This window comes from Euprymna scolopes, chromosome 40 (genome assembly GCF_053919585.1).
Source record: "Euprymna scolopes isolate OS-2025 chromosome 40, ASM5391958v1, whole genome shotgun sequence".
Lineage (NCBI taxonomy): Eukaryota > Metazoa > Mollusca > Cephalopoda > Sepiida > Sepiolidae > Euprymna > Euprymna scolopes.
The window spans coordinates 4,761,768-4,773,835 of record NC_136521.1 but is presented as its reverse complement, the minus strand read 5'-3'; the positions used below and the strand labels follow the sequence as shown (position 1 = coordinate 4,773,835).

At 35.7% G+C, this 12,068-nt stretch overlaps 1 protein-coding gene and 1 pseudogene across 13 annotated transcripts in view; both read left to right on the top strand.

The window, feature by feature from the left end:
• LOC145265357 (plexin-A4-like) overlaps nucleotides 1-12,068 on the top strand; it is a 1,096,693-nt gene that overhangs the window by 788,418 nt on the left and 296,207 nt on the right. The window lies entirely within an intron of this gene.
• On the top strand, nucleotides 1,211-1,438 carry LOC145265863 (U2 spliceosomal RNA; annotated as a pseudogene).

Here is a 12,068-nt window from a genome sequence, read left to right as displayed (position 1 = left end):
ATTTGTTAGAAATTTCAGAATGCAAGGGCGATAACCGCGTGATCGTTCCAATCACGCGATTATTTCGACCAATGGTATTGCGTTGTTCAGTTGCTGCGGAGGATTCAGAAGTGGCGGGAATATTATGTTTCAAAAAACATTCAATTTTGCGTCGAGCAAAGCAGACGCGTAATCTCGCTCCGTGCCTAATGAACTAAGACAAGGTTCTACCCATTTATTTCTCCGCTCATTTAAATGCGGATACTAGCCGGAGGCTAACATGTTCTACGGATTAATTACTTCATTATCATTGCCCGCAGGGGGGGGGGCATATTATTTTATGAACATCGATCGCAATGTGCGTTGTTCGTATTTGACAGTCTGGAAGGATTTCGAGAACCCTCTACCATTTCTACGAGCGGCCGATTCTACCAGCATCTTCAACAAAAAGAAAACTACCTTCTCCTTTCAAGGCATGAACTACCCGCCATTTGGCAGAAGCTGAAGAGAGCACTCTTTTGCAATATGGACTCCTTTTTTACCCTTTTGTAAATAAAATTATTCTTGGATTTAAGGTGAGCCTTTGTTGCTTTTCTGTGTCTCTTTCATTCTGCCAAAGGCAAAAACGAGTAAGAGAATTTCTTACAAATTAAAAGAAAATGTAATTTCTCGCATTAAAATCTTTTGGTCTCTTACTGAAATTGTATTTTAGCATATTTTCGCTTCATGGTTGCTTTTTTTTTTTTAAGTAATAGGAGGGTGTAGGGGGCTGGATTTTTCCCCCCTTCCTGTGTGAATGACCTAACTAGACCTAAGCACCGTTCTCTTCGGCCATGGGATCGTGTAACTTCACTGTAAAGTACTTAACGTTTCCTCAGAGGAAGCGTCAATTTATTTCGTAAACAGACGAGGCTTTTATGCAGCGGACATTTTGTTTTATCTTTACCCCAAATAAGTTAACCTTGTTGGAAATGGCGGTGGAGAAATTGTTAGGCGCTTGGACTACGAAATCGGCGTCTGTTTCGGTCGAGTGGGGTGATTTTTTTTTTTTTTTTTTTTTTACCTCTTTTTCAACTCCCCTCTCCCCTCCCCAACAAAACATATTACCACTCCGAATGTATTTGAACCAAATCAAATTTGTTGTTCTGTTCTTTTTCTGATGTAGTTTCAATAATTTTGTTTCAACACGCGTTCTCCCAACTCGCTGTCTTTCACCGGTGGTTACATTACCTTCTTTTCTTGGCCTTCGGGACAAGATCAAAGTGTAGTATCTGTTCTTCAGATGCTGCACTTCTATTTCTTGTTCTCTTTCGGTGGAGGAGAAATCCTTCACGACTGAGACAATTTTTATTTTTGTACCTTTTCTCCACGTTAAAAAACGACCCTGGTGTCTAACTCTGTCCCGTGGGGAGGCACAGTAAATAGGTACATTACCTTCCTCTTTTATACCGTTCAACAAACTCCTTCGCCTCTAATTTGCATATCTCACACGAAAACGAAACACGAAACTTGTGCTATTCAGGTTACGTGGTTCCCCACAGCTACTTAAAAGGTGTCTTTGAAGGCTTACAATGCCGGAATGTACAGTCGTTATGAGCAGATAAATAAATAAATAATAAATAATTCAATATTTTTTAGGTACTTGTACAGTTTAATCAAGACATTCAAAAATAAAAATATCGAGAAAAAAATGGTTATATTGTACGTATCCGTTTTGGACTGAAGATCTAAAAAGTTTCATTTAATTTGATCGAGTAGTTTTTTTTTGTTTTTTTTTTTTTGTTTTTTTACAGCGAAAAACACGTTCTTATGAGAGCGCGTTGAAGTCAGCCATTATGGAATTTGTTGAACACGCCACGAGGAGATAACTCAATGTAAAGCGCCGACACTCCCTCCCCATCTTTAATACTAGCTTTTCTTCCTAAAAATCGAACCTTTTGCTCGGTATCATAACAGTTTGGGTTTTTTTTTCGCTGTAAAAAAAATTAAAAAAAAAAAAAAAACTACTTGATGAAATTAAGTGATTTTTTTTTTCGGAGAACTTCATTCCATAAGCGATACGTGCAATATAACCTTTTTTATATATTTTCATTTTTTAATGTCTTGATTAAGCTGTACAAGTACCCTTTTTTATTTATTTACTTGAATGTTTTTTTTTTTCAACTCTGGATGGTATTTATTCCATAGGTCCTTTCGAGTTTATAACTCATCGTCAGTGGAGAAACATATATCCACTCTTTAGGCTGTCGATTATTAAGTGGCTATTTTGTCTTCAAAAACACCTTTTACCCGTTAAACAAGACTTCAAACAAACTACGCCATACTTCGTAATAGGCGATTATTTCGGATCATTTCTAACAGGTGATTCTTGGGAGTTGAGCAGCGAGATGTTTGTTCGCATTACATTGAAACTTCTGCAGGTTATTTGTATCATTTGGTTTCATCGGACTAGTTTTCATCTTGAGTGCGATTTTCACAACGTTTCAGTCGATGTCACCTCCGACCTTCTTCAGATGTATCTTGTTGAACTCTGAAATTTGTCCAGAATGATCCGTGGCACAGTGGTTAGAGTACTTACAAAATTGACCTTCTCCTGAAGGTTGCAGTTTCAATCCTCAGTGTGGGTGACCGAAAAATAAATTGTCGAATTACTTGGGACCTCTTTTCTGTCATGGCTGACAGAACAAGAGCATGCTACCTCTATGAAGTAAATAAAGGATTCTGTTCAAAATTCCGTCCAAATTCCCAAGTTCGACAAGATACACCTGAAGAAGATCGGAGGTTACATCGACCGAAACGCTGTGAAAATCATACTATATATTGCAAATTTCATCCAAAACTAATTTATATGTCTGGCAGAGTTCTTAGGTATGTTTTGTACAGAAATCCATCCAATACGTATCGAAAATCGAAACATTCCGATCTTAAAATATATATATATATATATATATATATATAATTATTTTTTTACTATAATAATTAAATACCTACAGACACTAGTGTTTCATCCTTTCGGGATTCTTCAGTGCAGGGTGTCACGATTACTACCAGTCGAACGATTCGAACCACGAGACATCTCTGGCTCGATTAGCGGAGGCCGTATCCATTCGGCTACTATTAATCGTGTGAAATAGCGTTGAATTTTAAACATTTTAATTTAAATGTTCATTACGTCAGACAGACAGTGATCAAATCGTTATACGATGATCTACGCATAAGAACTAAATTGACCGACTTTTTAATTCAACAGAAAGTGCTCAACGATAAGAAACGTATTTCTTAAAGGGGCTGTCATATATATATATATATATATATATATATATATATATATATATATATATATATATATATATATATATATATTACACAGTAGCGTCCAAAACTAAGGGAAAAAATTTTAAAACCTGATATTTGTTAGAAATAACAACTGTGAAAAGCTGGAATTTCGACAACTGGTAGTCGTTATCATCTATACTAACATACTAAAATTTGAATCATTTGCAAAGGATAGAAAAAGAATTATAACAATTATTTATTTAAGAACTTTTATAGGGGAATATTTATTTTACGTTACACCGGCCAAGGGAGATAATAAAATTTCAGCAAATTATTTCTTAAAAAACAAACAGGTGTATTATAATTTGAAGGTATAGCTTAAGGATAGAATGATTCCATGTTCAAGTCTGGGTGTACCTCACCATTTAATTTTTTATTTTAATTTTTTTTTTTTTGTTGTTGTTAATGAGTTCAATTTACGATAAAAGAAGAGATACCATTTGAAATCGCCGCAAATCATTTTTTCGTGTGCTTATTTTAACTAAACATTATTCAGTGACATTTTCAGGGCATTCATCGTCAAGCCCAAATATCAGCTGACGTGATATTGTAAACAAACACAGACGGGATTTAATGGACGACATTATTATTATTACCTTTTTTTCTGCATAAATTGTCATGGTTAAGTGTATTATATGACCGGATAACACCGAGCTCCTGTATAATTTGAGTAGCTGATCTTTAGACTCCCTTCAGATTCTGGTCCTGGATATGACCTTAAACTATCCAGTGGTGAGGCCCCAGCTTGCGGGCTTTGGGGAGTGTGGAGCCATCCTTTAATTACCATTGCTCCCAGGTCCACTCTGACCCGGAGTGGTAGTATCTGTTAGGGTCTCAACTATGGGTTTAATAGAAACCGACTTGAAAACAACAAATATATTCTATTAAAAGATTTTTCTTCAAAATCTTTGGATTCGGCATTAAATAACCTGAAAAGGGTTGATATGCCGTAAAGCAAAACCAACCAACCAACCAACCCTTCCGATTCTGGATATCACGTATTAGTTATGGGGTACTCTAACAGTGGTCCAAGTTGGAACACAAAGTGCGGAAAATCTTTCAAGGGTTCACATTCGACTGATAATAAAAATTAATGGTAAAATTTCACCTAAGAATAATTAATTCACACGAACGGTTATTGCCTTATCACTGAAGTTAAGCAACATTAAGCCTGGCCAGTATTAGATGGGCGACCATTTGGGAAGGCGAGGCGCTGTATGTACCGCGAGGTAAAATACCAGGTTTGGAAACTGGCGTGGTCTATCCTTCTCTTGAGGGTAAATGGGCCTCTCTTAAGCTGTGGTAGGCAACCCATCTAGTGATGGCGTCACGATAAAAAATATCCTTGATAGCCCTGTTGAAGCATCAAGTATTCAGCTACGGACAAGATTTGAATTACACTACAAACTTGTGTAGTGAGTTCAATCTCGGTTGCAGCCGTATGTTACATTTTTATTGCCTTATTTTTAAACATTTTTTTTTTAATTTTATGGACAAGGTAATCTTAAAATTTGGTGATGCTCCTTTTTTTTTTCTTTTTTTTTTCTGTATCCTCATTCGGGATTACCGTCTTCCGCCGATGACCTTTCTACAACAAAAATCTAATTTTTATAAATATCCATAATTGTTGCGCTGACCTGGTTACGGCATGGAAATATCTGACGAATCGACTCCAATCATCATCAGAGAAAAGTACACGTCATCATGGTAATCAAGTTCAGACAGTGGTGACTTGTGCACTTAATTACAAATTACTTTGGCTGAATTACAAGCAATTAGTATCATGGCAACGGAGACTGGAAATGGGATGAACACAAGGATCGGTGGGGGGGGGTGCAGATAATCTGATAAGTAATCACGACACTAAATCTTTTTATTTTCTCTCTTTCCAATTGATTAAGAAGTACAGGCGTATGAATCAGTGTGGCACAGTTTTTTTTGTTTTTTCGATTCTATTCTCGGCATTGGTGTCTTTGATTCTTTCTGGGATCAGATGTTCGCTTAAGGGGCCACGTGAAGGTTGCCAACATTCCACAAGTAAAACTGTCGCCATGGGAACGATTGTATCCAAATTATGGCATGCCTAGGAGATCACTCCACTTCACTGCAGCCACTTCTCATGTGTGTCCTACTGAAGAGCCCAAAGGAGGGCGAAACTCTGACTTGTCAGTGAGTCTCATGGTGTGTATTATCTGTGCAAAGGCTATTATGATATATCGCATTAAATTCGACCTCTCTCTCTCTCTCTCTCTCTCTCTCTCTCTAATATATATATATATATATATATATATATATATATATAATGTGCATGCGTGGCGGAGGAGTTTGATAGCGTTCTCAAAAGTCAAATCGTTGAACTTTGACCTCTTAACAGCCAAATTTCTGGCCGAACACGGATTACAAAAATTTCCCCAAATCTTAGTAACTTGTATATCAAATTTCGAGTCTGTTAACTGAAAATTGACAGTTATTGCTTAGGAAAATGTACACGCACAGACACGTTCACTTTTATAGATTAAACAAAAATATATACGTCTACATAAATATATATGGAAACAATTTTGTGTTTACTGTAAACTTTTTACGCAAATATTATGCAAGTATGCCCTTTGAGAATGCTAGCAAACTCCTCCGACTATTTTGTGTCTAACCACTTGAAATTTTAGATATAGGTTCCTTAGACATGGATCTAGCTTAATAACTTAATTCGAGCCCAAAACAATAAATGTTAAGGGGTCATAATAGGCGTCAATGTTTAAAAAATTGACCGCTTGTTTTTTTTTTTTTTTTTTTTTTTTTGCTCAACATACATCTCCAAACACCCGGGCAACGCTGGGTTGACATGTTAGTATATATATATATATATATATATATATATATATATATATATATATATATATATATATATCCATCCGGCCATTTTTCGCCTTCATTTTACGTCTATTTTCTTCGACGTCCACATTTTTTCTTTCTTCTCACGCACACTTCCTAATATGCATATCCGCTTTTTTCGGCTACTGCTTATCTAGCTAGCCACCCTCCGCTGCTGCTGATAATTCCCCACGCGCTCATATGCACTACAGATAATCGGTCTCTAGCTCTTTCTGAGATCAGATACTCGCAGAATAAATATAAAGAACTTGGAGCATGAAAACTTTGGTTGGTTGTTTTACGGCATATGAACCCTTTTCAGTTTATTTAATGCCGAATCCAGTGATTTTGAAGAACAATTTTTAATAGATTATATTTGTTTTTGTTTTTTTTAAGTCGGTGTCTATTTAACCCATAGTTGGGACCTTAACAGGTACTAGCACTCCGGGTCAGAGTGGACCTGAGAGCAATGGTAATTAAAGGTATCTCCACACTCGCCCAAAGCTCGCAATCTGGGGCCTCCATCATCGGATAAAGTTTAAGGACATATCCAGGACCATGAAAACTTTAATGGCTTCCGCATTAAATAACCCGAAATGGGTTGATATGTCGTAAACTCAAAACCAACTCTTTTGCCCGCATTTGTTTCACAGAGTAAGGTTCTCACAGAAGGGAACCCTGTGAAGTTTCTAACATCCATAAGGAAAACTTTGAACACTCATGAGAGCACTACCAGAAAAGACACTGTTTAACATGTCATTTTGAATTGCCCATGTCACTTTCGGTTACTGTAGGACGTAAAGAAGACTCGAAGAAAACCAGGATCTCCTTCCGTGGCCAGTTTTGTTACGCGATAAATACGACCTCATTCCGAATACTTTTTGAACAGCGATAACAATTACTCGTAATTCTCACATTCGTAACGCAATTTGGCCTTGTTAGGAATGATGGATCCCTTTTATTTCCAAGGGAGCTGGATTTTTCTCAGTTTCCCAAGCTTGTTCGCCCCCCCCCCTGCCCCCAACAAGTGCAAATTACCGCCTTAACCACACTCACTCATTCCTGTCTTTTTCAATTAGCAATTAGATCTTTGAAAATCATTTTATATATATATATGTATTACAATAAGTTTACCAAGGTAATCAAAATGGTAAACTTAAAATATATTATATATATTAAAGAGTTAATATTTACAAGTAAAGTAATCTCAACCAGATGTAAAAGCTCAATAAAACCGAAAAGGAAATAGAGCTTATAATATGAACAAATGATTAATAAAACATGTTAAAAGACATCTTGAAAAAGAGTTAAAAACATATTTAATTTTAAAAAGGAAGCACAAGATAAGTGGATAGTCCTTAATCCGCGGAGTTTCGAAGAAATACTCTCCTTCTCATCAGAGGGCAGGAATTAGCAAAATGCGGGATCGGATTTTGCATATAAAAGTATTTAATGAAACTACAAGTAAGTCACAGATCTTACTTGGTTATAAAAAAGGGTGAGGTAAGGGGAATAGGAGGTAAAAGAAAAAATGAATGGATAGTCCAGTGAAAGGTAAAAAATCTCTCCAGTGCTTTTTCTGTGCACATTTGAACTTTTCTTTTAATGATTTTGAACTCCTTCCATTTGTGATTTTTTCCAAGGAATTCTGCCTTTTGGATCATTTTGGACCATCTTCAAGTTACGCGATTCCTTTGGAACTTACCTGTTGGATTGGAAATTTTTAATTCGACCGTGTTTGGATTTTACCATTCTTGATGAAAAGATTTCACATGAATGGATAGTCCGGTGAAGGGTAAAAAATCCAAGAATGGGGAATCGTAGAAAAATGGTGCTATTTTCCGATGCCAAAACGATTCTTTTAATTGTTCTTTTTTATTTGATTTTATTTAAACCAAAATCTTCCATTGCTGGTAATAATGATAAAATAATAAATATTTATCGATTTTAAAATACCAATAAAGCTCTATAGTTAAATAATTAGAGATTTATGAAGAATCAGAAAAAATATTGGAATCGACCCATCTTTAATATATATATATATATATATATATATATATATATATATATATATATATATATATATACACACACACATATATACCGAAACAAGATGCGCATTTCTATCCTCTTCTACTCCCAGGCATTGCTTCCATCATAACACCACCAAAAAACTTACGGATTGGACTTTCTACCCTCATAAAGCTACTTATTAGCGAAATATAGGCAAATAAATAAATAATTTTATCATTACTTTCGACACTTATAGGTTTTATATATATATATATATATATATATATATATATATACAGGGTGACCAAAAAAAACCCGAAGAACATAGAAAGTATATCTAGAACATAAATATATATATATATACAGGGTGACCTCCCCCCCCCCTCAAAAAAAAAAACAAAAGCTAAATGGAGGCCATCTAGAACTTATGTTGTAGAACGGAGAAAAAAAAGGCCAAATACCCTTGTGTGTTGATGTGATGTTTTGAATATAATAAACTAGTTATGACCAAAGTTTCATTTCATTCGGACAAAACACTAAGAGACGGGGCCTAATTAGAGTTGGGCCCGTTTTTTTAGGGGGGGTCACCCTGTGTGTGTGTGCGTGTGTGTATATATATATATATATATATATAGTAATTTATAAAATATATATGGCGATTAAGCTACACTGAATATTCTGCGTTTCATCCAACTATAGGATTCGTCAGGCTTATGCGCATAAGCCTGACGAATCCTATAGTTGGATGAAACGCAGAATATTCAGTGTAGCTTAATCGCCATATATATTTTATAAATTACTAACTAGCTCTACCTACGTATTGAGGACTTTTGAAGTAAATACTTAAAGTTTACGCATAAATCTATACTTTCGTTTATTAAATTTATGTCAATAAATGAAGTAGTTATATATATATATATATATATATATATATATATATATACACACACACACACACAGACATTAGTGAGTGAACGATTATACTATTACTACTGATTCTTTATAAATATTCAACTATAGAGTTATTTTTCCCGCTTACCGTAAAAACACATGTAAAATGTGAAGAAAGTATGTAGATTGTAGTTTTACTTGTTTAAAATCGATATATATTTGTTTTTATTTTACGAGCAGTGGAAGATTTTTTTGAACAAAATCAAATTATGAAAACAAGTAAAAGAATCGTTTTTTTTATCAGAAAACAGGCACAAATTTTTCCGATTCCGATACCCCAAAAAGTTCCGATTTTTCTGAATCCTATTAATCGTTCTAACACTAAGATATATATATATATATATTATGTTCGTGCAAAAATAATGTCGTTTTTATATATATATAATTGAATGTTAAAAAACATTATTTTTGCTCCAACCTAATATATATATGTACACAGGGTGACCCCTCCCCCCAAATAAACGGGTCCCAAATCTAATTAGGCCCCGTTTCTTAGTGTTTTGTCCGAATGAAATGAAACTTTGGTCATAACTAGTTTATTATATTCAAAACATCACATCAAAACACTAGGGTCTTTGGCCTTTTTTTCTCCATTCTGCAGCATATGTTCTAGATGGCCTCCATTTAGCTTTTGTTTTTTGTTGGGGGGAGGGGGTCACCCTGTGTGTATATGTACATACACACACACACACGCTGGTTTTTTACTGTCACCGATACCCCCAAAAATCCCGATTTTTCTGATTCCTATTAACCGTCCTAACACTAAGATATATATATATATATATTATGTTCGTGCGATAATGTCGTTTTTATATATATAATTGAATGTTAAAAACATTATTTTTGCACCAACGTAATATATATGTGTGTGTGTGTGTACACACACACACTTGCTGGTTTTTCACTGTCACCAACCACGCGGTTCGAAATCTCCCTCTCCACTTTTATTTTCTTTCCTCTTCCTCCGCTGTTACGCTTGGTCATTTGCATATGCGAGATGCTGCTGCTATCTGTTGTATAGTCGGTTTTGTAACGATTTATCTGTTTATTGCTGTAACGTATATATAATCATTTATTTCTCTATTTCGTGGGAATACTATTTCCATTATTTTCATCATAATCATGTTTGTTGCGCTTCTACAAAGATGCGTGCTGCTAATAAATATATACAGTCTGGTTTGATAGAGCTGTTTTGACAATCAAACACGAAGACGGTTTTATATCAAAATTGTATTTAATTATTTTGCGTGTCAGTTGTCGAAGGACGTATCGAGCAAGAGTGGTTAAAGGTGGGGGTCGGGTTGACGAACTAATGACGTAACGATCGTGCGTCTCTCTCCTTCTCTTTGTGTACATCGCACCTCTTGCTTTTATTGAAAATTTCTTCCTTTGTTCAATCAGAGGTCAATATGTGTGTACAAGTCCGACTTTGATCTCTTTGTTCCATCAGAGGTCAATATGTGTGTACAAGTTCGACCCTGATCTCTTTGTTCCATCAGAGGTTAATATGTGTGTACAAGTGCGACTTTGATCTCTTTGTTCCATCAGAGGTCAATATGTGTGTACAAGTCCGACCCTGATCTCTGTTCCATCAGAGATCAATATGTGTGTACAAGTGCGACTTTGATCTCTTTGTTCCATCAGAGGTCAATATGTGTGTACAAGTTCGACCTAGATCTCTTTGTTCCTTCAGAGGTCAGTATGTGTGTACAAGTCCGACCTAGTATTCTCCGTCAGTTCCGTTCGATGACTTTTTTTTCCAACAAAGCGGCACTGCCTTTCTGTGATGGCCTGTATCAGCAAGCGATCGACCTTCATTCTTCTAAAAGGTTCGGTATTTGACACTCTCCGTCCAAGAATGCTAAGCATTCATCGATAGAACCACATCTCAGTTGTCTCCAAACGTCTACTCATCGCTTTGTTAATTGTTCAAGACTCACATCTGTACGTCTGACCAGGCGTAACACTTTACCAGCCTTTTGTTTGTTGTTGTTCCAGGACTCAGATTTCCTGCTCCAAGAACGATTTTCATATTCATAAACGTTTTCTTCGCAACAGCTATTCCACATTTGATGTCTGATTCTGCTCGACCATTCGATATAATCATGCTTCCCAAGTGCGCAAAGCTTTCCTTCTGATGTATCGCGGTTCCATTCACTGATAGATGACGAGGTATCTGAGTTTTTTCTTACTGCAGACCGTTGAAACATCTTCTGACAGTTGGTTGACAACTCCAGTTTCGCACTTTCTTCGGCTGCTATAAACCAACAGTTCTTGTAGTTTTTTTCCTCTGAATCCAATATCAAGGCGATATCATCTGCAGATCTGAGATTTTTGTCTAAGATCACAGCGTAGTATCTGTTCTAATGTTACACTCAAGTTAATTTGTCCTTAGTCAATATAGGGCAAGCTCTTCCATACTAAGGCAATTTTTATTTTTTGCCTACTTCCAAAGTACCCCTTTTGGGGGAGCTGGTTTTCTCCCACATTAAAAACGACGTTGTGTCCCATTTTGCTTTCGTGGGGAAGCACATAAATACCAATAATTTATATAAAAATGAGAAAACTGATTGCAAAATGTCTATTTTTAAGGTCGTTGTTTTTTTTTATTTTTGTTTTTGTTTCTAGTTTTATTGTTTTTTTTTGGGGGGGAGGGGAGGTTAATCCGCTTTATATGTGAAAAGCGTTTAAAATTCTTTCTCGTTAGCCAATCTATCAGACAAGTCAAAACGGCATTCTGAATTACTTCCCCTTTTTGACGCCGACTCAACGTAAATGGAACCCTCGTTACTTTGTCAAATGATATTAAATAATGAACGTTGAACGATGGTTTCCTCTCCTCTTCCCAGCATCCCAATAATTTCAGTGATCATTCAACCGATGTCACAGATTAATTTTTATTTTTTTTATTTTATGAT